General features: G+C 43.3%; 1 protein-coding gene across 12 annotated transcripts in view; it reads left to right on the plus strand.

Annotated features, from left to right (window-relative positions):
- The window catches only part of CHD9 (chromodomain helicase DNA binding protein 9), a 217,998-nt gene that overhangs the window by 41,590 nt on the left and 149,462 nt on the right, over positions 1–26,946 (plus strand). Inside the window, exon 1 of one of the 12 annotated variants that reach the window (XM_061138506.1) lies at positions 7,457–7,478. The exons of 8 other annotated variants lie outside the window; for them this stretch is intronic. The gene's annotated coding sequence lies outside the window, so the exon portion shown is untranslated. Of the gene's footprint in view, positions 1–7,456; positions 7,479–21,346; positions 21,455–21,976; positions 22,106–22,204; positions 22,348–26,946 lie in introns of those variants that run through there. 3 more of the 12 variants (XM_061138505.1, XM_061138500.1, XM_061138504.1) reach the window with 3 other exon arrangements.

Consider the following 26,946-nt stretch of genomic DNA (forward strand, 5'->3'; position numbering starts at 1 on the left):
AGTTACGACATGTCTGATTCTAAAGGTAATGTTTGCCTCTCTGTAAACTTCACAGTTATCACTAAAAGGTGTTTTGTGTTGTATTTAGTAACCTATCGTTTGCCTCTGGTGCCTTAAAGAGTTCTAAAAATGCTTTGCAGGGATCTCCCTGGTGGTCCAGTGGTTGAGTCTCCGGGCTTCCAGTGCAGGGGGTGTGGGTTCGATCCCTGGTCAGGGAACTAAGATCCCACATGCCTCGTGTGCACCCCAAAACAAGCAGACGAAAGCTTTGTATTCTTTTTTATCTTTTGGTCCAGGAAGGTGGATGCGGCAATGACTGTGACTCCATTTTACAGAGGAGGCTGTGTGTGTGTGTATTAGTCACTCAGTCGTGTCCGATTCTTTGCGACCCCATGGACTGTAGCTCTCCAGGCTCCTCTGTCCCTGGAATTCTCCAGGCAAGAATACTGTTGTGGGTTGCCATTTCCTTCTCCAGGGGATCTTCCTGACCTAGGGATCAAATCCAGGTCCCCCACATTGCAGGCAGATTCTTTACCATCCGAACTACCAGGGAAGTACTCAGACTTTAAAAATTAAGATCCTGTGTTAAGTTCTGAGGTAGATTCAGGACTGAAACACGAGTTTGTTGACTCTCCTCCCTTTTTCATCCAGGCATCCCTCCATCAAAACTACCTCACTGCACGTTGACTCATGCTGAGCCCATACAGAGGAAATCCCTTGTTTGCTATGAGTCCCCAAGGGGCTGCCCCCTCTTACCAGGGGTTTGCCAAGAAAAACTTTTCCAAAGCTGAAGCTTTGACTCCATTTAGGTCCTTTACTACATGTTTAGCATTTTATCTGCTGGGTGGCCAAACATGGAGAGAAAAGGTTAACTGTGACATTTTGTTTTTTCACCTGTGTGTAACCAGCCCAGGGTGGGGGTGTGGGATGTGGGGGGGCGCTGGCCATTTTCAGTTAAAGAGGGTTGTGCCTGATTCGGATGGCAAGATCAGAAACCGCATTGCCAGTGTTGGAAACCTGTTTTCTGATGGCAGCAAAGAAAAGATTTCCACTCTGCCCTCAGCTTGCAGGCCAACATAAGTATACGTCTGAAGCAAGCAAATTATCTTTGGCACTTCCCCTTCCTTGACAGCCTTGAGCTGGAGGCACCCAACTTATTACCCCAGAGCAGAGCATATTCTTGTTGTTTGCTTTTGCTGGATTATCTCATCTTGAAAAAATTTCAAACCTACAGAAATGCTACCTCCTAGATTAAGAAGGGCTTAATTAACTTTTAAAATATTTAAATTTTTTATACAGTTTTTAAAGATTACACTTCATTTGCAGTTGTTACAACATGTTGGCTATATTCCCCATGTTGTACAATACATCCTATCTTACACCCAATAGTTTGTACCTCCTACTCCCCTCCCTCCCCTTTCAAGAAGGGCTTACTTAACATTAGAAATTTTATTTAATGTAATTTTATTTCACTTTAAAATGTTAACTTTTTAAATTTTGAGTGGAAATTACATTTGTCTGATCCAAAATTCAAGAGGATATTCAGTTAGAAGTTTCTCCCAAACCCCATTATCCAGAATTTTTTATACAATTTTTAAAGAGTACACTTCATTTGCAGTTGTTACAAAATGTTGGCTATATTCCCCATGTTGTACAATACATCCTATCTTACACCCAATAGTTTGTACTTTTACTAAAAGAAGCCAGTGATTCGGTTTATTATGTACCCTTCCAGAGATATTTCATATGTATATAAGAAAATATAACTGTATGTGTGTATTCTTGGTGTCTTATTTTTATTTTTTAATTTTTTAAAATGTTCCTAGATCAGTCTTTTGTGTTTTTTAAAATATTTATTTATTTGGCTGGGCAGGGTCATAGTTGCAGCATGTGAACTCTTAGTTGAGGCATGTGGGATCTAGTTCCCTGCCCAGGACTCAAACCCAGGTCCCCTGCATTACGAGAACGGGGTCTTAACCACTGGACCACCAGGGAAGTCCCTGTATGTATGCATTTTTGTTTTACCTTTTGTCCCCATGGTAGCATACTCTATTATTCCACATCTTGGTTCTGTCATTTGAAAGCATTCTAATTCCATTCATAGATAATATTCTCATTTTAAAATTTATTTAAGTGTATTCCATTGTATGGATATTCCATAATTCGGTTAACCAGGCCCCCAAGATGATCACTTGTTTCCAAACTTTTGCCATTACTTACTGATGTACTGTAATGAATAACCTTGTACATGTGTTATTCCTTAGAATGGATCATAATAGAGACCAGAAATAAGGTTCTACTGTTAGATTATGTCTGGGAGGTTTCATAAGTTCAGGTACTTAAAAAGCAGGTCATTTCTTGTCTCTCTTCTATACTCCTTTGATCTGGGGTTGGTAACCTAATCTTCTATGCTCTAGGTCTTAAAAGTTTCACTGGTGATGTCTCTAGTGACATGGTGATAAAATAACTTTTCTGAAGAGGTTACTTTCTTGTGCTGAAATTGTCTGTTTTTCACTGATACCCTGTGCCCACCCCTGCTCAGGACATTAGCCAGTTAGTTCCATACAAATAATGCATATGTTACTTTAGCACCATGTATCTAATCTAGTCTGGGGTCCACCAGTGGATTTGTGTTCCGACCTTGGTGCCAGGTTAGAACACTTGAACCAGAAGTCCAGGCTTCATGTTGTTTGTATTTGGGGAATTAATCAAAGCTTCCCATGCATGCTGTTCAAAGATGTCAAAGAAGCATAGTAAAAAGGTATAAATACCAACAAAAACAAAAAATAATAAACAATTATTTCCCAAAGGACAGCTGGAAGGCAGTGCTGCAAAGTTAAATAGCCAGAAACATCCTCTGTTGCTTTTTCAAATTAGGTCTTATTGCATGTATTTACTAGGACACATTTCAGATAAAGAACTAAACTCCATCTTCGTTAGCTCGGAGGAAATGAAGAAAGGTTCATAATCTAGTTAAAGATGCAACTGCCACACTAAACACACACGCGCACACACAAACACCTCACCACTGCCGCCCCATCATGTCCCACATCCCACATCTTACACACATTTGGTTACACTGTAGCATTTTGGGAAAAAAAGTCATCTTATTCAGCTTCCTGCTTCCCAGATAGGCTACCCGATGTCAATTCCAGATTAAAAAAAAAAAAGAAGACTGTATCTCATCCTTAAAAATATTTAGGAAAGGAAATATGTATATTTGTTATATATATATATATATTTCAAACATATTATGTATGAAAGTGGAGGTGTTAATCGCACAGTTGTGTCCAACTCTTTGCAACCCCACGGACAAGTAGCCCATCAGGCTTCTCTGTCCCTGGGATTCTCCAGGCAAGAATATTGGAGTGGGTTGCCATTCGCTTCTCCAGGGGATCTTCCCCATCCAACATCGAACCCAGGTCTTCTGCATTGCAGGCAGATTCTTTACTGTCTGAGCCACCAGGGAAGCCCGATAGATGTATGTATACTTACGTGTAAAGGAAAGATCCTGGAGAAGGAAATGGCAACCCTCTTCAGTACTCTTGCCTGGAGAATTCCATGGACAGAGGAGCGGGACCAGGCTGCAGTCCACGGAATTGCAAAGAGTTGGACACGACTGTGTGACTGACTTCAGCTTTTGGAAGGAAAGACATCACAGCTTCTGAGCACCCTTCCAGCTTTAAAATATGTAGCCACTCTCATCATCAAGAAGTTCTCCTATGTATCTAACTGTTGACTATGTAAATAATTGTCACCCTGAGGCCTGGGCATGACACGTGACAAGTTCATTTGTTTGATAAACCTTTGTGGACCATCTTCTGTGGACCCCGCACTGCCACAGCACAGAGGATGTGGTGGACAGACAGAGACCCTGGTCCCATAGGGGCTTCCGTTCTATTGGAGGCAGGGAGACGGTAAACAACAATAACAACGAGATAGAGTGTATCAAATGGTGCCAAGTGATATGGAGATACAAGGGATGCAGTAGGGAGTGTGGGGGCGGGGGGGCTGGTCATAATTTTAATTTATGTGTTTTGGGAAGGCCTCACTGAGAGAGTGACATTTGAACAACATCCTGAAGGAGGGGAGGTGGTATAACTGGTAACCCTTCAGGCACAAAGTAAATAAACCTCCTCCTTTGTGGTATAATTTGAAAGTAAGCCTTTTTTTTGTTTCCAGCTGTTCTTTTCATCAACTAATCATGATCCCTAAAATTCTGTCATTAGTGATATGCACTTAGGTTAAAAAGCTAAAATAAAAAATATCCAGTTTTGCTAACATAACATTGTAAAGCAACTATACTCCAATAAAAAATAATTTAAAAATGCACAGTTCTGAACTATTAAAACCTTAGGGTGAACCTGTTTATCCGATGCTTTTGTAAATTTTAGTGAGGGCATAGAGTAAGGTTATTGAACTGGTAGAGGTGTGTGAGGCAATCACAGATCTGGGGACGTGCAGGGAGCAAGAGTGTGACAGGAGGCCCGGGGTTGCCGCAGCTGGGAGCTGAGGACTGAATGCTCCTTAGGAATTGTCTCATTTTTGCCTGCTGTCTCCCCACCCGTGTTGCCCAGTCCTGGGCATGATTCCTCCTAACGGTAGCGCTGAGGGAGGCGCCCTGGGATGCAGGAAACAGGCTGATGTGTGGTTTAATAATGCATCTCCCGAGGGGCTCGGAGGGTTTGGAGTCGCGCTACAGACAGTCATATAATAGGGGACACAGAGGGAAGCAATGCTGAGCCTTGGAACTCTGTTAGTCTGTGGGTATTTTAACAGCCCTCAGAAAAATAAATGAGTCAGGACACTCTAAAGTTTAGTCCTTAATCAATGAAAGAGAGCAGCATTATATGTGATGACACTCACCTCATTTTTTTCTTTAACTGTAAGGCGGCGCTGGGTCTTTGTTGCTGTACCCGGGTTTTTCTCTAGTTGTGGGGCCTACTCTCTAGTTGTGATGCGGGGGTTTCTCCTTGCAGTGACTTCTTTTGTCACAGAGCGTGGGCTCTCGAGTGCTCTCGAGTGCTCGGGCTTCAGTAATTGCAGCATCCAAGGTCAGTCGCTTGGGTGCTGGGACTTAATTGGCCCAGAGCATGCGGGATCTTCCCGGACCAGGGATCACACCTGTGTCCCCTCCATTGACAGGTGGATTTTTATCCATTGGACCGCCAGGGAGGAGGCCTCACCTCATCTTTTGAAATGAGATTATCCCCTGTGTCCGATTCTTAGGTTTACCTTTGTTTCTATAAGTTCTATAAGTTCCATTCTCAAAAAAAAGAAAAAAAGCTTCTATAGAGAAAAGCTTTAGACCCTGGGTCACAAGCTCAAATGCCTACAGGGGATAGACGGTAATGGACACAAGCAGGTAGTGATGGGTGGGGACTGAGACACACCAAAGAGTGCCTGCCTCTTCTCAGCTCCTGGGAGTGTTACCTAGGAATGAGAATTCAGTATTGCTAGGATTTCTCCATTTTCAGCAGAAGTTGGAAATCCACATTTCTAGGCAAAAATCTTCTGATTTTTAAATGAGGGCAACCAGCCCAAGAGAGTTGGATATACTGTGCAGGCCATTTATGATGTCTGGTACAAAACAGAGAATTTCAGTACACCACAGAACATGATAGCAGAGGTAGACAGGAGAGGGACATCTGGTCAACCTTCTATTAAGAAGATAAATTTTTTAGAGACTTGACCAGCTGTGCCAAGGTTCTGCCTCACCTATTTAACCAGTTATCTTGGGAAATAAATCAAAATTTCCCAGCTATGCTGTTTGAAAAATTCAAAACTAGTAACCTCTGAGTCAAGAAAATGCTGAATAGAGAAGTCAGAGGCCTGGGTCCCAGGGTTGGTTCTTTCATAGACTCACAGGGCCACCTTGAGTGGATTTCTTGGGGTTTAATCTCCTTATCTGCAGAATGAAGGGCTGGACTGAAGGGATTTTTCAAAATGTCCCCCTCCAAGCCCAGGAAGTCTTCAGAGATGCCTTTCTAAGGGTGGGGAAGGGCAGAGGGTGCCTAAGCTCACAGAAAGGCTCCTTGGCCTTGGTTCTCTTTTTGCATTTGGGACTTCTGCTTTTCTGTGTTTTAGATCTTGAGCTTCTGAAAATAATAATAATAATAACAATCTTTTTTAAAGAAAGAAGTTCCTCGTCTTCAGAAAGATTTCAAAATCATTGAATTAGTTTATCAGTATCAGTAAGATGTTACTAGGTAAGGTTCGCAAACTCTATGAGGCCTGCACCTAATCGGAATGATAGGACTTTTCTCCATTGGTCTACCGCAGCTTGTCTGTTTTGCCTGCTATTACACTTATAAACCAAATCAACATGCAGCCAATAAAGAGTTTGGGAAGACTAGACACATGACCCAGTTCAATAGATTGTTTTGAGGGGACTGTGTGGATCACAATAAACTATGGAAAATTCTGAAAGAGATGGGAATACCAGACCACCTGACCTGGCTCTTGAGAAACCTATATGCAGGTCAGGAAGCAACAGTTAGAATTGGACATGGAACAATAGACTGGTTCCAAATAGGAGAAGGAATACGTCAAGGCTGTATCTTGTCACCCTGCTTATTTAACTTATATGCAGAGTACATCATGAGAAACGCTGGGCTGGAGGAAGCACAAGCTGGAATCAAGATTGCTGGGAAAAATATCAATAACCTCAGATATGCAGATGACACCACCCTTATGGCAGAAAGTGAAGAGGAACTAAAAAGCCTCTTGATGAAAGTGAAAGAGGAGAGTGAAAAAAATTGGCTTAAAGCTCAACATTCAGAAAACTAAGATCATGGCATCCAGTCCCATCCAGTTCATGGCAAATAGATAGGGAAACAGTGGCTGACTTTATTTTTCTGGATTCCAGAATCACTGCAGATGGAGACTGCAGCCATGAAATTGAAAGATGCTTACTCCTTGGAAGGAAAGTTGTGACCAACCTAGACAGCATATTAAAAAGCAGAGACATTACTTTGCCAACAAAGGTTCATCTAGTCAAGGCTATGGTTTTTCCAGTGGTTATGTATGGATGTGAGAGTTGGACTGTGAAGAAAGCTGAGTGCCGAAGAATTGATGCTTTTGAACTGTGGTGTTGGAGAAGACTCTTGAGAGTCCCTTGGACTGCAAGGAGATCCAACCAGTCCATCCTAAAGGAGATCAGTCCTGGGTGTTCATTGGAAGGACTGATGCTGCAGCTGAAACTCCAGTACTTTGGCCACCTCATGCGAAGAGTTGACTCATTGGAAAAGACCCTGATGCTGGGAGGGATTGGGGGCAGGAGGAGAAGGGGACGGCAGAGGATGAGATGGCTGGATGGCATCACCGACTCTATGGACGTGAGTTTGAGTAAACTCCGGGAGTTGGTGATGGACAGGGAGGCCTGGCATGCTGCGATTCATGGGGTCGCAAAGAGTTGGACACGACTGAGCAACTGAACTGAACTGAACTGAAAAAAATCTTTGCTTTGATGAAGAGAGGTGGGTTTTGTTTTTGGCTTTGTTTTTTTAATTAATTAATTTGTCTGCATCGGGTCTTACGTTGTGACACATGGAATCTTTATTTGCATCACATGGACTCTCTAGTTGTGGTGTGTGGGCTTAGTTGTCCCATGGCATGTAGGAGCTTAGTTCCCTCACCAAGGATGGACCCCCTGTCCCCTGCATTGGATGGTGGATTCTTAGCCACTGGACCACCAGGGAAGCCCCCAGATGTGTTCTTCTGTGATACTATGTATACATATACAGTAGAGTCATCAGTTCAGTTTGATCCCTGGTTTTGGATTGAACCTCGGTTCAATCCCTGGGTTCGGAAGATCCCCTGGAGAAGGGAATGGCTACCCACTCCAGTATTCTTGCCTGGAGAATCCTATGGACAGAGGAGCCTGGTGGCTACAGTCCACGGGGTTGCAGAAGCATCAAACATGACTTAGTGACTAAACACAACAACGAAGCTTTTCTTGGCTCATATGACTTGGTAAATTGTATCAGCAATTTACCTGGAATAGAATTACCCTGGAATTACCCTGGAATAGAATTTTAAACTCATAGCGATTCAAGTTCAGTGCCCTGCTCTTGACTAAATTAGAGGTTCTCTGAATTTATTGATTTTTAAATAATGTTATTTATTTATTTTTAGCTGTGCTGGGTCTTTGTTGCTGCTTGGACTTTTCTCCAGTTGTGGCGAGAGGGGCCTCCTCTCTTGTGGCAGGAGGGTGGCTTCTCATTGGGGAACCCGGGCTCTAGGCCTCTTGGGCTTCAGTAGTTGCAGTTCCTGGGCTCTAGAGCACAGACTCAGTAGCTGTGGTGTACGGATTTAGCTGCCCTGCGGCATTTGGGATCCTCCCAAGTCAGGGACTGAATCCCTGTCTCCTGCATTGGCAGGTGGATTCTGTACTCCTGAGCCACCAGGGGAACCCCAAGGCTCTCTGATTTTAAATAATCCCATCCATAGCCTGGACATCTTTTGCGGGAGATGAAGGAACTTTAAGGGGTGGAAACAGACTTTGGGGGATGAATAAGTGGATTTATTGTGTCATGTCTGGATTTGGCCGAGCTGAGTTTCTCCTGTTGCAGAGGAAATGGCTTTCCCTGTTGGGTGATCTACCTACTGTTCTGGTTTAATGGATTCAGGAACAACTTCTTCAGCATTTTGCTGGACACCTAGTATATCCTGGGTCAACATTTCTAATTACTGTAACCACTGGTTTTTTGTAGTTGTTTGTTTTTTTGCTTAAAAGTTCACTGTAAGACGGAAGACCAGTAATTTTCATTTTTTTAAATAATTTTTTAATTGGAGGATAATTGCCTTACAATGTTGTATTGGTTTCGGCCATACAACAACTTCAATCCCCTGCCTCTTGAGCCTCCCTCCCACCCAGTAATTTTCATTTGCACACAGCAACATTTTCAGAGAAAGTTTGTGAATATTACTAGCAAGAAACAATGACGTGCGGCAGGGAGCATAGGTGTTCTGACTCTCATTTAACAGGCCAGAAAGACTGCTGATCATTCATTCAGCTGGCAAGTGATAGGGCCTGGATGGTAACTCAAATATTTCTACTTCTAATCCTGTGTGCATGTTCATTTTACTATAGTTATTTAGGTTTTCTAACTGGAGGGGAAACAACATTGACTTTTAGCATGAATCTAGCTTTTGTGAACAGTTCTGATGGTGGTTTTGAAAAATAAAGAAGAAAACAGTTTATTAAGTTGCACAGTTTGAGGAAAATACCAATAACCGTTGCTTTTCCTTTAAAAAAAAAGGGGAGGTCCCAACTTTATGTAAGGTCTATAAGTTTAGAGTTTGTCATAACAAAAAGTATGGACAAGTGTTTCTTTTCCGTTTTTTTTTTTTTTTTTTTTAGTATTTATGTATCTATTTGGCTGTCCCGGGTCTTAGTTGCAATCCAGGGGATCTTTGGTCTTCATTGAACCACGTGAGATCTTTAGTGGCAGCATGTGGGATCTAGTTCCCTGACCCGGAATGGAACTCGGGTCCCCTGCACTGGGGTCTCAGAGTCTTAGCCACTGGACCACCAGGGAAGTCCTTGGACAAGTGTTTCTGAACCAACCACTACTTGGTCTCTATTTCTTACAAAGAAGAGGATGGAATTTGGACACATCCCTCTTCTGGGAGCATTGTTTTTTTGCGTGCTTTGCACTTGAATGATTGCCTCTGATTTCTACAGCTAAATGAAGAAGTTTATTGATGACTTTCTTTTATGAAGGAAGAAAAGTGCTGGAACTTTCCCCTTTGAGTTTGAGGTTTTCAGAGCACGTATTAACAGATGAGGGCTTCCCAGATGGCTCAGTGGTAAAGAATCCTCCTGTCCCAATGCAGGAGATGCAGGTTCAGTCCCTGGTCAGGAAGAATCCCCGGGAGTAGGAAATGACAACCCACTCCAGTATTCTTACCTGAGAAATCCAATGGACATAGGAGCCTAGCTGGGTCACAAAGAGTTGGACATGACTTAGAGACTAAATAACAACTAACAGATGAACCTAGGTTACTTGGACACCTTGTCTTTTTCCTGAGAGGTTAATTTTTCATCTGGTTTATGCCTAATTCTGCCCCTTTGTGATAGCAAGACAGATATTCAGAAGCCACAAAGGTAGTCTAAAGAACACATTGAGTTTCCCTAAACAGCAGTGACACAGGAATGACCCACCTAGAGGACAAGAACATGGCAGTTGGGTAGTTACTCAGTTCCATGTCACTTAGACCAGTACTTTCTACCTTGGTTACACAAGCAAAGACACAAAGAGCTTTTAAAACATATCATATATATGAAATTTAAAAAGATGGTAACGATAACCCTATATGCAAAACAGAAAAAGAGACACAGATGTACAGAACAGACTTTTAGACTCTGTGGGAGAAGGCGAGGGTGGGATGTTCAGAGAGAACAGCATTGAAACAAGTATACTATCAAGGGTGAAACAGATCACCAGCCCAGGTTGGATGCATGAGACGGGTGCTCAGGGCTGGTGCACTGGGAAGACCCAGAGGGATGGGATGGGGAGGGAGGCGGGAGGGAGGCGGGAGGGGGGATCGGGATGGGGAACACATGTAAATCCATGGCTGATTCATGTCAATGTATGGCAAAAACCACTACAATATTATAAAGTAATTAGCCTCCAACTAATAAAAATAAATGAAAAAATAAAAATAAAACATACTGGTGCCTGAGACCCATCACCCCTAGGTTGGGGCAGGGTCTAAGCAAAGGTAGTTTTTAAGTTTCCCCAGTGATGCTAGTATGCAGTAAGGCTTGAAAATCTCCAGTTGAGGCTTCCAGTATCTTGTTCAAAACCAGGTGGGATAACCCCAAATGACAGCAGTTCTTCCTGCCAGGACATTACAGATATATTGGATAAGCAGTTCATCAGTATAAAATAGACATTTTTCTTTTTTTAGTGAGAGTTTTTTATGTTGGAGCATAGTTGATGAACATGTTAGTTTCAGGTGTATAGGAAAGTCATTCAGTTATACATGTAAGTGTACCTATTGTTTTTCAAATTCTTTTCTCATTCAGGTTATCACAGAATATTGAGGAGAGTTCCCTGTGCTATACAGTAGGTCCTTATTGGTTATCTATTATAAATACAGTCGTGAAAATACACATTTCTTGAGCACTAGTGTTCTAGGTGCTAGAAATACTTCCAGGAGCAAGACTGACCCTGCCTCGGCCTCCAGAATCTTGCTTTCTAGTGGGCAGAGGCAAACATACAAACACAACTGTGGTGTTAAGAAGCAAACACAGTCAGTAATTAGGCATCAAGGAAGGCCTCTAAGAGGAACCATTTTTGCAAAACCTGAAGGAGCCGCTGAACCCAGAGCCTATGGTAAGGCAGAGGGAATAGAGGGTGAAAAAAATCCCAAGCCAAGGAGAGTGGTGTGTTTGAGGAACAGAAAAGCCTGTAGTCCCTTTCGTTTATCTAGAAAGGGGAGTGGCAGAGAGTGAGCAAGCTGTAGCCTGACATTACTTATAGTTTGCACACATCGCTCAGCATGTCCCTGCCAAACAACACACACTCTGCAAAGGGACCCCAAAGAGGAGTGTCCCCCAGGAGCCAGGGTACTGTGTGCTGGACATAGGGCTCCACAGGATTAGCCAAAAATTGCTAACTGTGAGAAAAAGCTAGGCAGACCTCCGTGACACTGAGATAAACTGTGAAAAGGGGTAAATTCAATTATATATTTGATACCCAGAGGATTTGGCCTAACATTTTAGTCTTTTATCTTGTTGTTAGCCATCACTCAAATACAGTCTTATCAGTGTGGCAGATCTGGCCTCCTTTTGGAAGAAATTCAGTTTTCTGACATACTGTTTTTGAGGTTTCTACCCAACCAAATTTTTTGGAAGGTGGGATGTTTGTCAAATATCTGTAATGTTGGAGAAATCAAATTTGTGCCTATGGTGGTTCAGTTGCAAAGTTGTGTCCAACGCTTATGACCCCATGGATTGTAGCCCACCAAGCTCCTCTGTCCATGGGATTTCCCAGGCAAGAATACTGGAGTGGGTTGCCATGTCCTTCTCCAGGGGATTTTCCTGACCTAGGAATCAAACCCCAGTCTCCTGCATTGCAGGCAGATTCTTTACCGACTGAGAGGCTTAATTTCTATGAATATCTTGTTTTAAGAAACATTGACTCAGTTCCTTTCTTTGTTTTCATAAAGATTTCTACTTCAGTTGTGCAGGATTTGGGAATTCCCTGGTGGTCCAGTGGGTAGTACTCTGTGATTTCACTGCTGAGGGCCCAAGTTCAATCCCTGTTCGGGGAACTAAGATGAGATTCCCCCAAGCCATGAAGCGCGGGAAAAAAAAAAAAATTGCAGGGTTACTAACTGCTTACTGTGTAATGGTAACCAGAGTAATAAAAAGCTATACTGATTTATTTTCAGCAAAGCTTTCTAAAGGCCTCTCTGCTCTTGAATTTAAAACAATTTTTTTTTTCAATCATATAACCTGGAATTAATTTTCCTGGTTGGCATGTTGTTACTCATTCTCTATAAAACAAACCATGAGGTTCATTGCAGAGAAAACAACTATAATTAATATGTACCCTCAACCAGAATGTCCAAGAATTCCAATAATCCCCTCATGCTTTTACATAAGAGATGGTATGTTGCCCTGATAAAATAAAAGTGCTTTAAAAGATGATCTTAATAAGAAAGATAGCCCTTCTGAAGAAATTCATATGAGGCAAGAAAAAAAATTCAATTATTATTATTTTTTTAAAATACAAGACTAAAGTAATTGTTAAAGAGTTTATTCCTAGCAATAATACATGAGTCCTCTAAGCTCTTTCTAAGACACAACAAGAAGTGTGAAACCTGGCCAATAGGATTATGGAAAGATGGTGACCAAGTTATAGTCATGGCTATAATGAATGAGGAAAAACAAGTTGAGAAATATTCACAGGAAACCTCGTACGATTTTTTCTTTTTTTGAAGCTGAAACAGGACAAGATGGATTTCAATTGCACCAGGATGGATTTCTCCTTGAAATAAGATGCCCATAATACCTCTAAAACAATCTAGTTGATTAGAAAAATATAAGTCTACAGTTTCCATTAGTCCTTAGGCTTTATGATGTAGAGCATACTTTTTTTTTAAGTACACCAATCACAGTACCTGTAAGTTAAGTATTAGGATATTAGTAAAAATAATTAATTCATGGGTGTTTATTTACTTTACAAAACTTGTCATCAAGGAAAGAACCATGCCTATTTTTTCACTGTTGTATTTCCAACACCTAGCGCTGCACCTGTCACCTCACTGGTATTCCTTTCTTTTCTTTTTTGGATGCACCATGAGGCTTGCAGGATCTTAGTTCTCTCACGAGGGATTGAACCCACATACTCTCTGACATACTATTTTTGAGTTCTCCAGCCAACCAGACTTTCTGGAAGGTGGGATGTTTGTCAGATAGGGGTGTGTGTGTGTGTGTGTGTGTGTGTGTGTGTGTGTGCATGCGCGTTCAGTTGTGTCCGACTCTTTGCAACCCCATGGACTGTAACCCTCCAGGCTCCAGAAATCTCTGTGGGATTCTCCAACATACTATTTTTGAGTTCTCCAGCCAACCAGACTTTCTGGAAGGTGGGATGTTTGTCAGATATCTGTGTGTGTGTGTGTGTTGTGTGTGTGTGCATGCGCGTTCAGTTGTGTCCGACTCTTTGCAACCCCATGGACTGTAACCCTCCAGGCTCCAGAAATCTCTGTGGGATTTCCCAGGCAAGGATACTGGAGTGGGTTGCCATTTCCTACCCCAAGGGATCTGCCTGACCCAGGGATTGAATCCATGTCTCTTGCATCTCCTGCATTGGCAGGCTGTTTCTTTACCACTGTGCCACCTGGGAAGCCCAAATATCTGTAATGGAGAAATCAAATATAAGCCTGTAGAAGGCTTAATCTCTATGACTTTCCTGTTTTCACTGCCCTAGGCAGTAAGTGTCGAGGCCTAACCACAGGACCACCAGGGAATTCCCATTCACAGATATTCTTTAAATATTTGTTGAATGAATTAATTTCTTAAATAGCAGCTGCACGTCATACATTTCGTCCCCTCAAACTTGATTTAGAAACTTCTCCAGGAGTGCTCATGTTACCCAAAGAAAAGCAGATGGACAAAGAGAGGGAATAAGATGCTCAGGATGTCTTATCAAGGAAAAAAGCAAAATCTCTTTTAAGATTAGGACAAAAAAAAAAAAAAAAAGATTAGGACAAGCAATTGTGTGTTTTTTCTTATTTTTTTATTTTGCCATGCCATGAAGCATGTGGGATCTTAGTTCCCTGACCAGGGATCAAACCCAGACCCTTGACAGTGAGAACGTGCAGTTCTAGCCCTTGAACCACCAGGAAATTCCCAGGACAAGCAACTGTAGAAAATCAAAACAGTGAAAGATTTGAACTGTCAAGTAGGATCATGCTTTGAGGTATACTCCTAACTAAAAGCAGGGGATAAAATAGATACAATTTAGAGACTCTAAGATCTTTCCCTGATTAAGTAGGCCTAAGATAAGAGTCTGAAGAACCGGCTGCCTGGCTGAATATATCCTTTGGATGTTTTTATCAGCAGCCTCTAGATTTGAAAACAGTGCTGAACATGCTTTTAATTGATCTCTGAGGTGCTCTTAACTACAACTGAAAGCCAACCCTCTTTTCTATTTGCTTGAACAAGAGCCTGAAAAGGAAAGCTAAAGAGCTTTCTAGTGATGTCCTTTACCCCTGTTCTAAAAACAACCTGTATTCTCCACGGAATTCAGGAAATTTCACAACACCCAGGGGCTAATGTGAAGTTAGTTTTTACTCACTACTGAAGGAAATGGCAACCCACTCCAGTATTCTTGCCTGAAAAATCCTCTGGACAGAGGAGCCTGGCAAGTTATAGTCCATGGGGTCGCAGAATCAGACACAACTGAGTGCATGCACTCACACACACATGAACCAACATAAGTTCCTTTCAGATTCTTTCCCTAAAGTGGAAAAGTATCTAAGCTCCTCAAGCTACTACTTATAATTGCAGAAAGATGGAAATCCATAATATAATGGGGCATAAAAACATTTTAAGTTATGAATCTACATAAAATGTGTAAAAGATTACAAAAGTATACTCTGTGAAAGAACATTTACTTTAGTGCCTCAACCTGTGAATGAATGTCAAAGAAGATGAATGAAAAAATATTTTATCTACACACATTTGTTCAGTATTTATTATTAATAATTCATGATTATTTATATGGGAATAACGATCCCTTCTTCTGTAGCCAACACAGCTCCCAACCTGGTAGACATACATGGTGAGGGTATTTAAATGCATATAAATTACCCCAAAGTCACCAAACTGGTGAGCCCAATGTGAGAAATAACAGTGCCACTCCAATAATCTTCAGATTAAAAAAATTATTTGCTTCTTAATTGATAAATATAATTAAAATGTATCTACTCCTTTTGCTCAACATGTGTGTGTGTATATATATATATATATATATATATACATAAATATATGAATTTAATGAATGTAATACTGTAACAAAGTTGGAAGTTGCTGGTAGGCATTACTTTTTAAAAAACAGCTTTAGCTTATTAGAAGGATGAACTAAAGTATCTACTAGGATTATTTTTGTAATCTGGTCCATTAATAAACAATTGAAATAAATTGAAATGTAAAAAAAAAAAAAAGCGTTATTGAAATAGTATTTACCTACCATAAAAATTCACACTTCAGCAGTATTTAGTTGTACAAACATCACCACAATCTAATTTTAGAACATTTTCATTACCCCCCACCCCCCATAAGTATCTATTATCATTTACTCTTCATTCTTCATCCCTTTCTCCCCAACCCAGCCGTAGGCAACCACTAATCCACCTCGTTTCTCCCTTGATTCCTTAATCTGGACATTTCATGTAAAGGAACCATATATGTGGTCTTTTGTATCTGGCTCTTATCATTCTGCAGAATGTTTTCAATCTTCTTCCATGTTGTATTAGGTAGCAGTAGTCAATCAATCCTTTTTGTGGTTGAATAATTTTCCATTGTATGGATGTAACACTTTGGTTCAGTTCATCATTTGATGGATATTTGGGTTGTTTCCACTTTGGAGCTATTATGAATGACACTGCTGTGAACTTCTATGTGTAAGTTATACACATGTGTTCATCTCACTGGGGCTTCTGGGTCATATAATAACTATGTTTAACCTTTGAAAGGACTATTGACCAAAGTGGCTGCACCATTTTTTGAATACTTTCCTACCAGCAATGTATGAGCGTTCTAATTTCTCCACATCCTCATGGACACTTGTTATTGCCAGTCTTTTTTATGATAGCCATCCTAATGGATGTGAAGTCGTATTTCACTGTGGTTTTGCTTTGTGTTTCATTAATAACTACCGATTATTAGAGTGCATTTTTCATGTGCATATTGGCTGTGGTATATCTTCATCAGAGAAATGTCTATTCAAAAATACTTTGCCTATTTTAAAATTGGATTTTTAAAAAATGGCTGAGTTGTAAGAGATCTTTATATATTCTGGATACTATACCCTTATCAGATGTATGATTTGCAGATATTTTCTGTCATTCTGTAGGTGTGTTTCTTTGCATTTTGTTAATAGTGTTCTTTGAAGCACAGAAGTTTTCTATTTTGACATTCAGTTTATCTTTTTCTTTGGTTGCTTGTGCAAAAGTTGTTTTTATTTTAATGAAGTCCAATTTTATATTTTCTTTTATTCTTTATGCTTTTGGTATCATATATAAGAAACCATTGCCTAACCCAAGTTCCTGAAGATTTACTCCTGTGTTTTCTTCTTAGAGTGCTATAGTTTTACCTCTTACATTTGGGTCTATGATCCCTTTTCATTTATTCTTTTTTGTATTTGGTGTGAGGTAGGGATCCAACTTCATTCTCTAGCATATATAGTTGCCATTCTCAATTTAAATGTCTTGGCAGTCTTGTTGATAATCAATTGACTATAAATGTAAGGGTTTTTTCTGAACTCTCAATCCTATTCCATTGATCCATATGTCTATCCTTATGCCAGTACCACACTGTCCAATTTCTGCAATGCTGTAGTAAGTTTTGAAGTCAGGAAGCAAGCATCCTCCAACTTTCTTCTTTCTTTAAGGTTGTTTTGACTGTTCTGTGGGCATCACTTCTGTAGGTCTCACTGAAGTAGGGTCTAATCCTTAGTTTGGCCATCTTAGAATCTTGATTTTACCAGTTATTCCCCAAAGTGCACAGTACCAGAGCATTGGTTCATACCCCTCAAACTTGCAAGAAAATGCCAAGTTTGATACACTATATACATTTTGAGATATTCCTTTCTTGGTAATCTCAACCAAAATGGCTATGCAGGGAATTCCTCCTTGCAAGGTGCCAAATTAGTTAATGTGCGTTTCCTCAGTAAACTTGGAATGGGAAACTAAAGCTCAGGGAGGGATATAGTATAATGGCTAAGAGTTACAGGCTTTTTTAAGTTTGAATCCTATCTCTGCCACTCAGTGATTGTGTAACCAGGGCAAGATTTTGAACCCTTTCCATCTGTAAAATAGGGGAGAATAACCCCTTTATCATAGAGTCACTATGAATGTAAAATAAAATTACAATTATGTAATTAATACCATAACAAACCTGGAAGTTGCTAGCTTCCTTAACTAAACCCTTATAAACCCTTCACAGTGCTTGGGACTAGTTAGATTTCAGTAAATGGTACCGACTGCATACACTTGTAGAATGCTTCATTCAGGGTGTGAAGAACAGTTGTCTGACAAAGCACAGCTTCCTAGAGACCTGAAACATTGTGTCTGCAGATATGGGGTCTTTTGGGTTTGAAAGACTTTGGACAGGAATGGAGCCATTTTTAGAGTGGAATAGAGGGACCTGGAGAGAGCATTGCTACTGCCTGGTTGTGGATATTCCATTGCCTGAGGAACTAGTAGGCCATTATTACTAGATTTAGATGTTGATGATTATTGATTCTTATTCATTTAAATTGCAAAAAGTAGTATTTACTGATGTAGCCTCCTAAAATGTAGAGCCACCCTTTGCAATGGTTTTTCTAGAGTGCACATATTCAGAAACTTCAGTTATCAAGAATACTGCTAAGATTTAAGAAATAAGTGAAAACTTGTTCAGTTCAGTTCAGTTGCTCAGTCGTGTCCAACTGTGTAACTCCATGAACCGCAGCATGCCAGGCCTCCCTGTCCATAACCAACTCCCAGAGTCCACCCAAACCCATGTCCATCGAGTCGGTGATGCCATCCAACCATCTCATCCTCTGTCATCCCCTTCTCCTCCTGCCCTCAATCTTTCTCAGCATCAGGGTCTTTTCCAATGAGTCAGCTCTTTGCATCAGGTGGCGAAACTATTGGAGTTTCAGCTTCAACATCAGTCCTTCCAATGAACACCCAGGACTGATCTCCTTTAGGATGGACTGGTTGGATCTCCTTGCAGTCCAAGGGACTCTCAAGAGTCTTCTCCAACACCACAGTTCAAAAGCATCAATTCTTCGGCGCTCAGCTTTCTTTCGGAGAAGGCGATGGCACCCCATTCCAGTACTCTCACCTAGAAAATCTCATGGACGGAGGAGCCTGGTGGGCTGCAGTCCATGGAGTCACTAAGAGTCGGACAGGACTGAGCGATTTCACTTTCAATTTTCACTTTCATGCATTGGGGAAGGAAATGGCAAGCCACTCCAGTGTTCTTGCCTGGAGAATCCCAGGGACGGCGGAGCCTGGTGGGCTGCCGTCTATGGGGTCGCACAGAGTTGGACACGACTGAAGCGACTCAGCAGCAGCAGCAGCTTTCTTTATAATCCAACTCTCACATCCATACATGACCACTGGAAAAACCATAGCCTTGACTAGACGGACCTTTGTTGACAAAGTAATGTCTCTGCTTTTTAATATGCTGTCTAGGTTGGTCATCGGAGAAGGCAATGGCATCCCACTCCAGTACCCTTGCCTGGAAAATCCCATGGACGGAGGAGCCTGGTAGGCTGCAGTCCATGGGGTTGCTGGGAGTCGAACACCGCTGAGTGACTTAACTTTCACTTTTCGCTTTAATGCATTGGAGAAGGAAATGGCAACCCACTCCAGTGTTCTTGCCTGAAGAATCCCAGGGACGGGGGAGGCTGGTGGGCTGCCGTCTATGGGGTCGCACAGAGTCAGACACGACTGAAGCGACTTAGCAGCAGCAGCAGGTTGGTCATAACTTTCCTTCCAAGGAGTAAGCATCTTTTAATTTCATGGCTGCAATCACCATCTGCAGTGATTTTGGAGCCCAGAAAAATAAAGTCAGCCACTGTTTCCACTGTTCCATCTATTTGCCATGAACTGGATAGGCCTGGATGCCATGTCTTAGTTTTCTGAATGTTGAGCTTTAAGCCAACTTTTTCACTCTCCTCTTTCACTTTCATCAAGAGGCTCTTTAGTTCTTCTTCACTTTCTGCCATAAGGGTGTTGTCATCTGCATATCTGAGTTATTGATATTTCTCCCGGCAATCTTGAAAACTAGTTATTGAGCAGTTAAAACAGATGTCACACAACCTCATGTGCTTAATGCACAGGACAGCCCCACAGAAAATCATTACTCAAAACTTGAAAGTCTAAACTAATAATAGAAGTTTATCTGTGTCTAAGTTCATAGTACAATAGAATCATTAAAAACAAGCAAAAACAGGAAAGAAGGTTGTTAGGGAGAAGAATGGAGAAGTGTCAGCCCAGTAGTGAGAAAGGAGACATAAAACAAAAAGATGTAAATCTAAAGTAATCATAAAACAGCATTCTAGAGGTAATTTATTATAGAGACATAGATCTACATAATTTTAAGGGCATTCATTGGTCATAATAAAATGCAATAATGGTAATAATGATAACGATGCTTCTTAATCACCAACCGTGTATTTTTCAAAGGGCTGTTGTATTCAAGAAAATGTGGGTTTTCTTGGGGAGAGGAATTCTGTCAAGTGGGTAAAGGTTTCATTTAAATGGAGTATCTTGCCAGATAAATGAGATGTTACTGGCCTTGGATTTGACTCAGCAGGTAGAATTTGCAAGCTAAAGTGGCATTCAAATAAGTAGTGTAGGGAGCTCAAAGGTGGACTCTTTTTTGTGTATTCTTATCCTAGCGTGTAGTTGTTACTAAGTATCCAGGGGAATCCAAACTGTAATTGTACCTTCTCCCTCAGCAGGGTTTTCTCCCAACCCCGGTTCAGCATCTCAGCTAAACAATGTTGTGTTGATCTACATAACCTTCATAAAGAGTGAAATTACTTGGCAACTAGCTGTCTGTATACTGCAGCCATTCCATTTTGATCAGGCATAAACAAGCACAGTGACACTGCTCTATCCTTCTTTGTGAAGACAGAAAGTCAAGAGATTTCTGTCAACCGCAAGTGCAGTGCAGGTCGCTCAGTCGTGTCCAACTCTTTGCGACCCCACTGAATACACAGTCCATGGAATTCTCCAAGCCAGAATACTGGAGTGGGTAGCCTTTCCTTTCTCCAGGGGATCTTCCCAACCCAGGGATCGAACCCAGGTCTCCAGCACTGAAGGCAGATTCTTTACCAGCTGAGCCACAAGGGAAGCCCAAGAATTTTGGAGTGGGTAGTCTATCCCTTCTCAAAGTGAATGTTAACTATTACCCTCCTAGGATGGGAAACGGAACAAACATAAGGGGGTGCTGCATATTGCAGGCAGATGATTTACCGACTGAGCTATGAGGGAAGGCCGACTGAACTTGTAACCTTCCATTATTTTGTCTTCTCTCGTTCTTATATGGATGTTAAAGTTTTAATCGGGTATTAAAGCCAGCTCAGGACCTGAGAGACCTGTAGAATTTTTAGAACCGGAAGGCTTTTAGAAAATGTGTCCAGCCTCTTCATTTCACAGAAGGGAAAACCGAGGCCTTGGGACACGTTATGATTTAATGTAGGTCACCCAGTTAATTAGTGACAGAGTAGGAACCCAGGTGTCCCCAGGCCTTCGTAAGCCAGTGGTTTTCTAGTATGCTCCCTAGTCTTGGACCAGTTCGTCCCCCACTTTGGAGGAGGGGGGGGGGGGCGGGAGAGTTGGAGAAGGTTGTTCTTTCCTTCCCTTCAGAGCTGTGCAATTTAGAACGCGGGCCTGATCATGGGGATGACGAGGTGTCAGCCCGGCTCTCCACCACTTGAGGTGCGCGCGCTCTCTCTAGATGGGGACATGGGGCTGGGTCTCTCCTTAGCCTGGCGCCCCCTTCGCGCTTGGTGCTTAGCACCGGGACTGAATCGCTGTATCATCGCGGCGACACTCTCCTGGCTCCCGATTTTAAGGCACAGGCGTGTGCCACCGCCGTCTCAGACCGAAGGGAGAACCTGGGGTCCGAAATCACGACCTTGTCAAGAGGGAGGCTCCGGAAACCCTCCTGGTTCCTCGGCGGACCCCAGCCTGGCGGGGAAATGCCCAGCGAGTGAGTGACCTAGGCGCCGACCCCGCCGCCGGTCAGCTCGCGGCCGGGGTGTGCCTGCCGGGCCTGACGTGGCGGCGGGGCCGCGGGGAGGGGAGAGGCCGCCGCGAGGGCGCGGCCTGACGTGGCGGCCGCGGCGGGGCGGCGAGGAGAGCCCGGGCCACTGCACTGCCCCGCGCTCCGGCCAGAGGGCGCCCGGCCCCAACACTTCCCCGCCCCGAGGCCGCCCAGGGCTCCCGGAGTAACCGCACCGGCGATTGGGTCGGCGGTGTGGCGGGGCCATGTTGGAGCCGGGCAGCGACCCCGCCTCCCGCCGCCCTCCGCCCCAGGTCAGGCCGGGTCGTGTGGGAAGGGGAGCGACGGAAGGGAATCCTCCCTCCCCGGGCGCCCGGCGCGGCGGGAGCGGCGGCGGGAGCTGCCGAGGCCTTGGCCGCCCCTCCGAGCCCGGGCCAATCAGCGGCGCGGGCACAAATATGCAAATGACGCGCCGGTGCTGCCGGAGTGCCGCTCGCAGGGGCTGGTGGGGTCGCGCTGGGGGAGTGAACTGGGCCAATCAGGCGGGTGCGTGGCGGCGCGGGGGAGGCGGTGCCCCTTCACTCCTCCCTCCGCTCCCTCCCGGCCCCGCGCTGACAGGGGGGCCTGGCCGCGCCGCCGGTAAGTGCCGCCGCCACCCGTCGCTGCCACCCGCCGCCCCAGGCGTGGGGAGGAAGCCCCGGGGGCGCCCATGGGCAGCGGCCGCTGCTCAACTGGTGGGGAGAGGCGGGGACGGGTTCTGTCATCCGGGTGGTCGCCTGAGGCCGCCCCCGCCCGGCCAGCCGCGCGTGTCAGTCTCGGTCGAAGCGCGGGGCGGCGGGGGCGCCTCAGTCATGGCGAAGCCCGAGAGCCCGCGAGCGGCGGTGAGTACGTGCCGCCGCCGCCGCTCGGCCGGGGTGGGGGTGGGGGGGTCGGGGCAGGCCGGGCCGCGTCGCGGCCGCCGAGGTGAGGGGCCGGCGCCCGGGGGCGGGCAGGCGCCCAGGGAGGCCTGGGAGGGGGCGCTGCCCGCACGTGCGGCCCTGCCCGCCAGCGGCCCGCCCCGCGCCTGTCATGGCTGCGGGCAGCTGCCCCCGCCTCCCAGCCCGCAGACCCCGGGGTCGGGACCGGGTCGCAGAGCCTGTTGCGTCGGATGGAGGTGAGGGCAGGGCGGGCAGGGCGTGGGTTGGCAAGACCCCCCCCCCCCCCTTCCCTTCCCCGCTTGAGGTCGGGGCCTCCCCGCCCGCTCGCTTCCCTCCCGAGGGTCGGGCTTCCCTCCATCCTGCAGCTTCTTCCCCCGCCCGCCTGCTTTCTCGCCTCCGTGACTCATGACAAGGCGTCCCGCGCGAGTGCTGGGTGCCCTCGAGCCCGGGACGCCCCCGGCGCTTTCCCAGGCCTGGGCGACCGGGTTACGACCGCAGTGCCTCTCTCTACGATACCCCGCCCCGAGGGCCTCTCCACGTCTGCAGCGGGGCCCCGACCCCACCAGCCCCTGTGTGTGTCGGGCCTCCTCCGTGACTGCTGCTTTCTTGGCATCTGGGTGTGGGACGTGATGGGTGGTTCCAGGGCTCTCTTCGCGGACATCCATCCCAAAGCCACGCACGACCCGGAAAGCCTGGGTGTCTGGCTGGCCTGTCGCAGTCGCCAGCTCAGAGTGGTTTCTGTTTGTTCCTTTTTTGGTTTTGTTTTGCCCCCTCCCCCGCCCCTTTTCTTAAGGAAAATAAAACTTTTCAGAACAAAGTAGACGAGGTTTTTTTTTTTTTAATTGTGATTATTTACCAGTGTTAACACAGTTACTTTCTTGAAAGACTAAGATTTGACTCTATAGTGACTTTTAATCAATATATGTGAAATACTCATAAGTACTTCAGAGCCCCTCCCCATTAAATAAAGTTTATCTTCATGAATGCAGTCATTATCACAATTTAATTTCTTAGTTTTGCGTTCTACTTCTCAGCTTTTTCTTTGCTCTGATTTCAGACTCTAGTTTTACTTAAGCATCTATGATCTTGAACAGAATTTTTGTTAATATTATTTAGGCTAAACTCTGCATAATTGTACAGGTACTTAGAACCATTAGGTTTACAAATACTTGAATGTACAGAAGGGGAACTTAAGGGGGGATTCCTCTTTGCTGAGGGGGGGGGGTGTTGCTGTGTTTGGTTTTTGGTTTTTGCAATGCAAAAGGATGAACTTAGTGTTTCTTTTATGTTAGATATCCAGAACTTGAATTTAATGTGACTTTTTGCTAATAGGTAGCACAGAGCCTTACATATGACCAATGTTTGATAAATACTGTTTTTGGGTTTCTTGGGTTGTGAAGAATCTGCTTTCAGCGCAGGAGACTCCAGTTCCATCTCTGGGTCAAGAAGATCCCCTGGAGGAGGAAATGGCAACCCACTTCTGTATTCTTGCTTGGGAAATCCCACGGGAAGAGCCTGGCGAGCTACAGTCATGGGGTCCCAAAAGAGTTGGACATGACTGAGCAACAAAATATTTTCTGTTAAATAAAATATTTTTTAATAAACAACAAAATATTTACTAAATGAAAAATAACTATTGCTACCATGTAGCTTTCAAGACTTTTCTGTTTATATTGCCTTGTTATTGTTTAGTCACTAAGTTGTGTCCTACTTTTTTGTGACCCCCATGGACTGTAGCTCACCAGGTCCCTCTATCCGTGGGATTTCCCAGGCAAGAAGACTGGAGTGGGTTGCCATTTTCTTTTTTTTTTTTTTTTTTTTTGCCATTTTCTTCTACAGGGGATCTTCCTGACCCAGGGCTCAAACCTCCATCTCCTGCATTAGCAGGCAGATTCTTTGCTGCTGTTGTTCCATTGCTCAATTGTGTCTTATTCTTTGTGACCCCATGGACTGCAGTACACCAAGCTTCCTTGTCATTCACTGTCTCCCAGAGTTTGCTTAAATTTATGTCCATTGAGACGGGGATGCCATCCAACCATCTCATCCTCTGTTTCCCTCTTCTCCTGACCTCAATCTTTGCGAGCGTCGGGGTGTTTTCCAGTGAGTTGGCTCTTCACATCAGGGGACCAGAGTGTTGGACTTCAGCTTCAACATCAGTCCTCCCAGTGAATATTCAGTGTTGATTTCCTTCAGCCTGGTTTGATCTTGCTGTCTAAGATGGATTCTTCACCACTGAGCTACCTGAGACGCCCTTCTGTTGCCTTCACATTAAATAGTTATGGTATACTCCAAAGTCTTGGCAGGTCTCAGTCCTTGGGGAGTTTCCTATAAAATCTACGTCTTGTAATATAGACGTAAAGTGATCTGAGGAAAAGCAAAGTAGTTGCCTCCCAGGCTTGCCTCTGGTATCTCTGTCATCCTTGAACAGTTTTAGGATAGTGGGTATTGTAGAGTTTTAAAACAAAAACCGTTGTGATTGATTAACTAGGAGAAAATGGTGTCCTAACGATATTGGAAATAATATTAGGAAGAAAATATTGTGCTGGTGTAACCAGTAAAGCCTTCTTGTCTTGGAGACAAGATTGGAGAGAATCAGAACTTTGTCAGTTTACTAGCTGTATAGTTGTAGTCAAGTTAATTAAATGCTATGAACCTTCATTTTCTCCCATTTAACAAATCTGTGATTCTAAATATCCTGAGATTTTTCTCTGAAATGCAAATTATCCTTGGATTTAAGTTTTCAAAAAGGCAGAGATTTTGAAAGAAATAGTGGTATATTGATATTTCAGGTAAATTGGCCCTTCTGGGAAACATTTTTAGAATAACCTCAAGTGAGCAAGTATGGATAAAGGTAAGAATGCAGTGTTGTCAATGGAAAAAGCCTATGACAAGAAAAGATTAATGAAATCATAGCCTTTCAACTTGGAAGTATTTTTAGATACTTCTAACTCCAAACCCTGTATCTAATATGACTGCATGCCTTCCATAAGACACTGAACTAACTGCACCTTGGTAGTTTAACTATGGAAATAAGATAGAATTGAAGGAGAGGCTTGTGTAAATTTAGGACAGGGAACTGAAGTAGCATCACAGATTTAGAAGTAAAACCTATTGAAGCTTCTACCAATAGTAAAATGAAAATGTCAGTACATATGAATATTTTAGATTTTCTGAAGAGTTGGATCAGTGATAGAAATGTAATACAAGAAAAAGTCAACTATTATACTTTGACAACAAAGGGGGAAAAAAAGCCTCAGATCAAAGTCTAAAAAGGAATATGATTCAAGTAATCTACTGGGGAAATCTCATCAGGTGTTAGTATAATGAATAAAAAACATAGCGATGAGAATATGGAAACTTGAGGTGATTGGTCAGAGTGAAAATGAATTATGAAAACTAATTGTGAGAGTGTGTTGTCATAAATGTTTGAAAAACTCTAAAAGCCAAAGACTGGAATTAGAAGGGATTCATGGAGACTGAGATAGAGTGATTTTATTGTAACCTTTCAAATGTTTTGTAGATATTGTGGTCTTAACATGATTAACATGTTTTAGCAAAATACAGATTTAGCTTTTTTACACTTATCTACTTTGCAAATATAAGTTGCCACATTCCAGTTTTCTAACTGTCTTCTAACACTTTGTGTCTCTTTACTCCTTATTTGGGCTTCACTCCCATACATTCCACCTCTCTGAGTTTTACCAGTCTGTGAATACTCAAGTCAAATTCCACCTTGTGAGTAAAATCATCTTTTATCATCGTAGCCCTTAAGGATTTCTCCTTCCCATGAAATTTTAGCATTATTATTTGTCTCACTTTTTTGACATTGTGTAGTTTCCTGGCATTCCTTCTATTGTATTGCCTTTGAGTTTGCAGGAATACTTTTTGTTCCTTTCTTTTAGAAGCAGTTGGAAATTTGAAAAAGTGATGGTGAGAAACGCATAGGAGGGGAAGGCCACGTTGAGCTGTAATTTGTTTCCTGGACTCCAGGTCATACACATCCATTAAGCAGATTTATTAAATGGTCCTTTTATTTAGTAATTTCTTATATGTACTATAATGTGATCTATGCCTTTCTAGAATATACAGTCTAACAGTGGAAACGCATAATGAACAAACAACAAACAAATGTCAGATTTCAACTTGGGATGAATACATTAAGGGAAGAGAACAGAGTGGTGTAAGAGGGAAAATGGAGACGGTTTTAGTGTGTGTGGTCAGAAGGCCTCTCAGGTGGTGCTGTTTAAGTCGTGACGACTAGACTAAGAAGCCAGGCAGGAAAAGAGATTCCTAGAATGGAGGAAAATACATATGAAGGCAAGAAAACAATACAGTGAAGAAATGAAAGAAGTTCAGGGTGGCAAGAGCATAATGGAGGGAGACCACACAGGATGAAATGAGAGAGGGGGAGAAAGCAGATCATGCAGGGCCATGCAGGACACGTTAAAGACTTTCGGGTTTTACTAAGGACATTTCAGTCATTGAAGATTTTGAAGCAGACGAGTAATATACTTTAATTTTTAAAATATCACCTTCATTTCAATTGGAGCTAAAGGCAAGAGT

This window comes from Dama dama, chromosome 4, assembly GCF_033118175.1.
Source record: "Dama dama isolate Ldn47 chromosome 4, ASM3311817v1, whole genome shotgun sequence".
Taxonomy (NCBI): domain Eukaryota; kingdom Metazoa; phylum Chordata; class Mammalia; order Artiodactyla; family Cervidae; genus Dama; species Dama dama.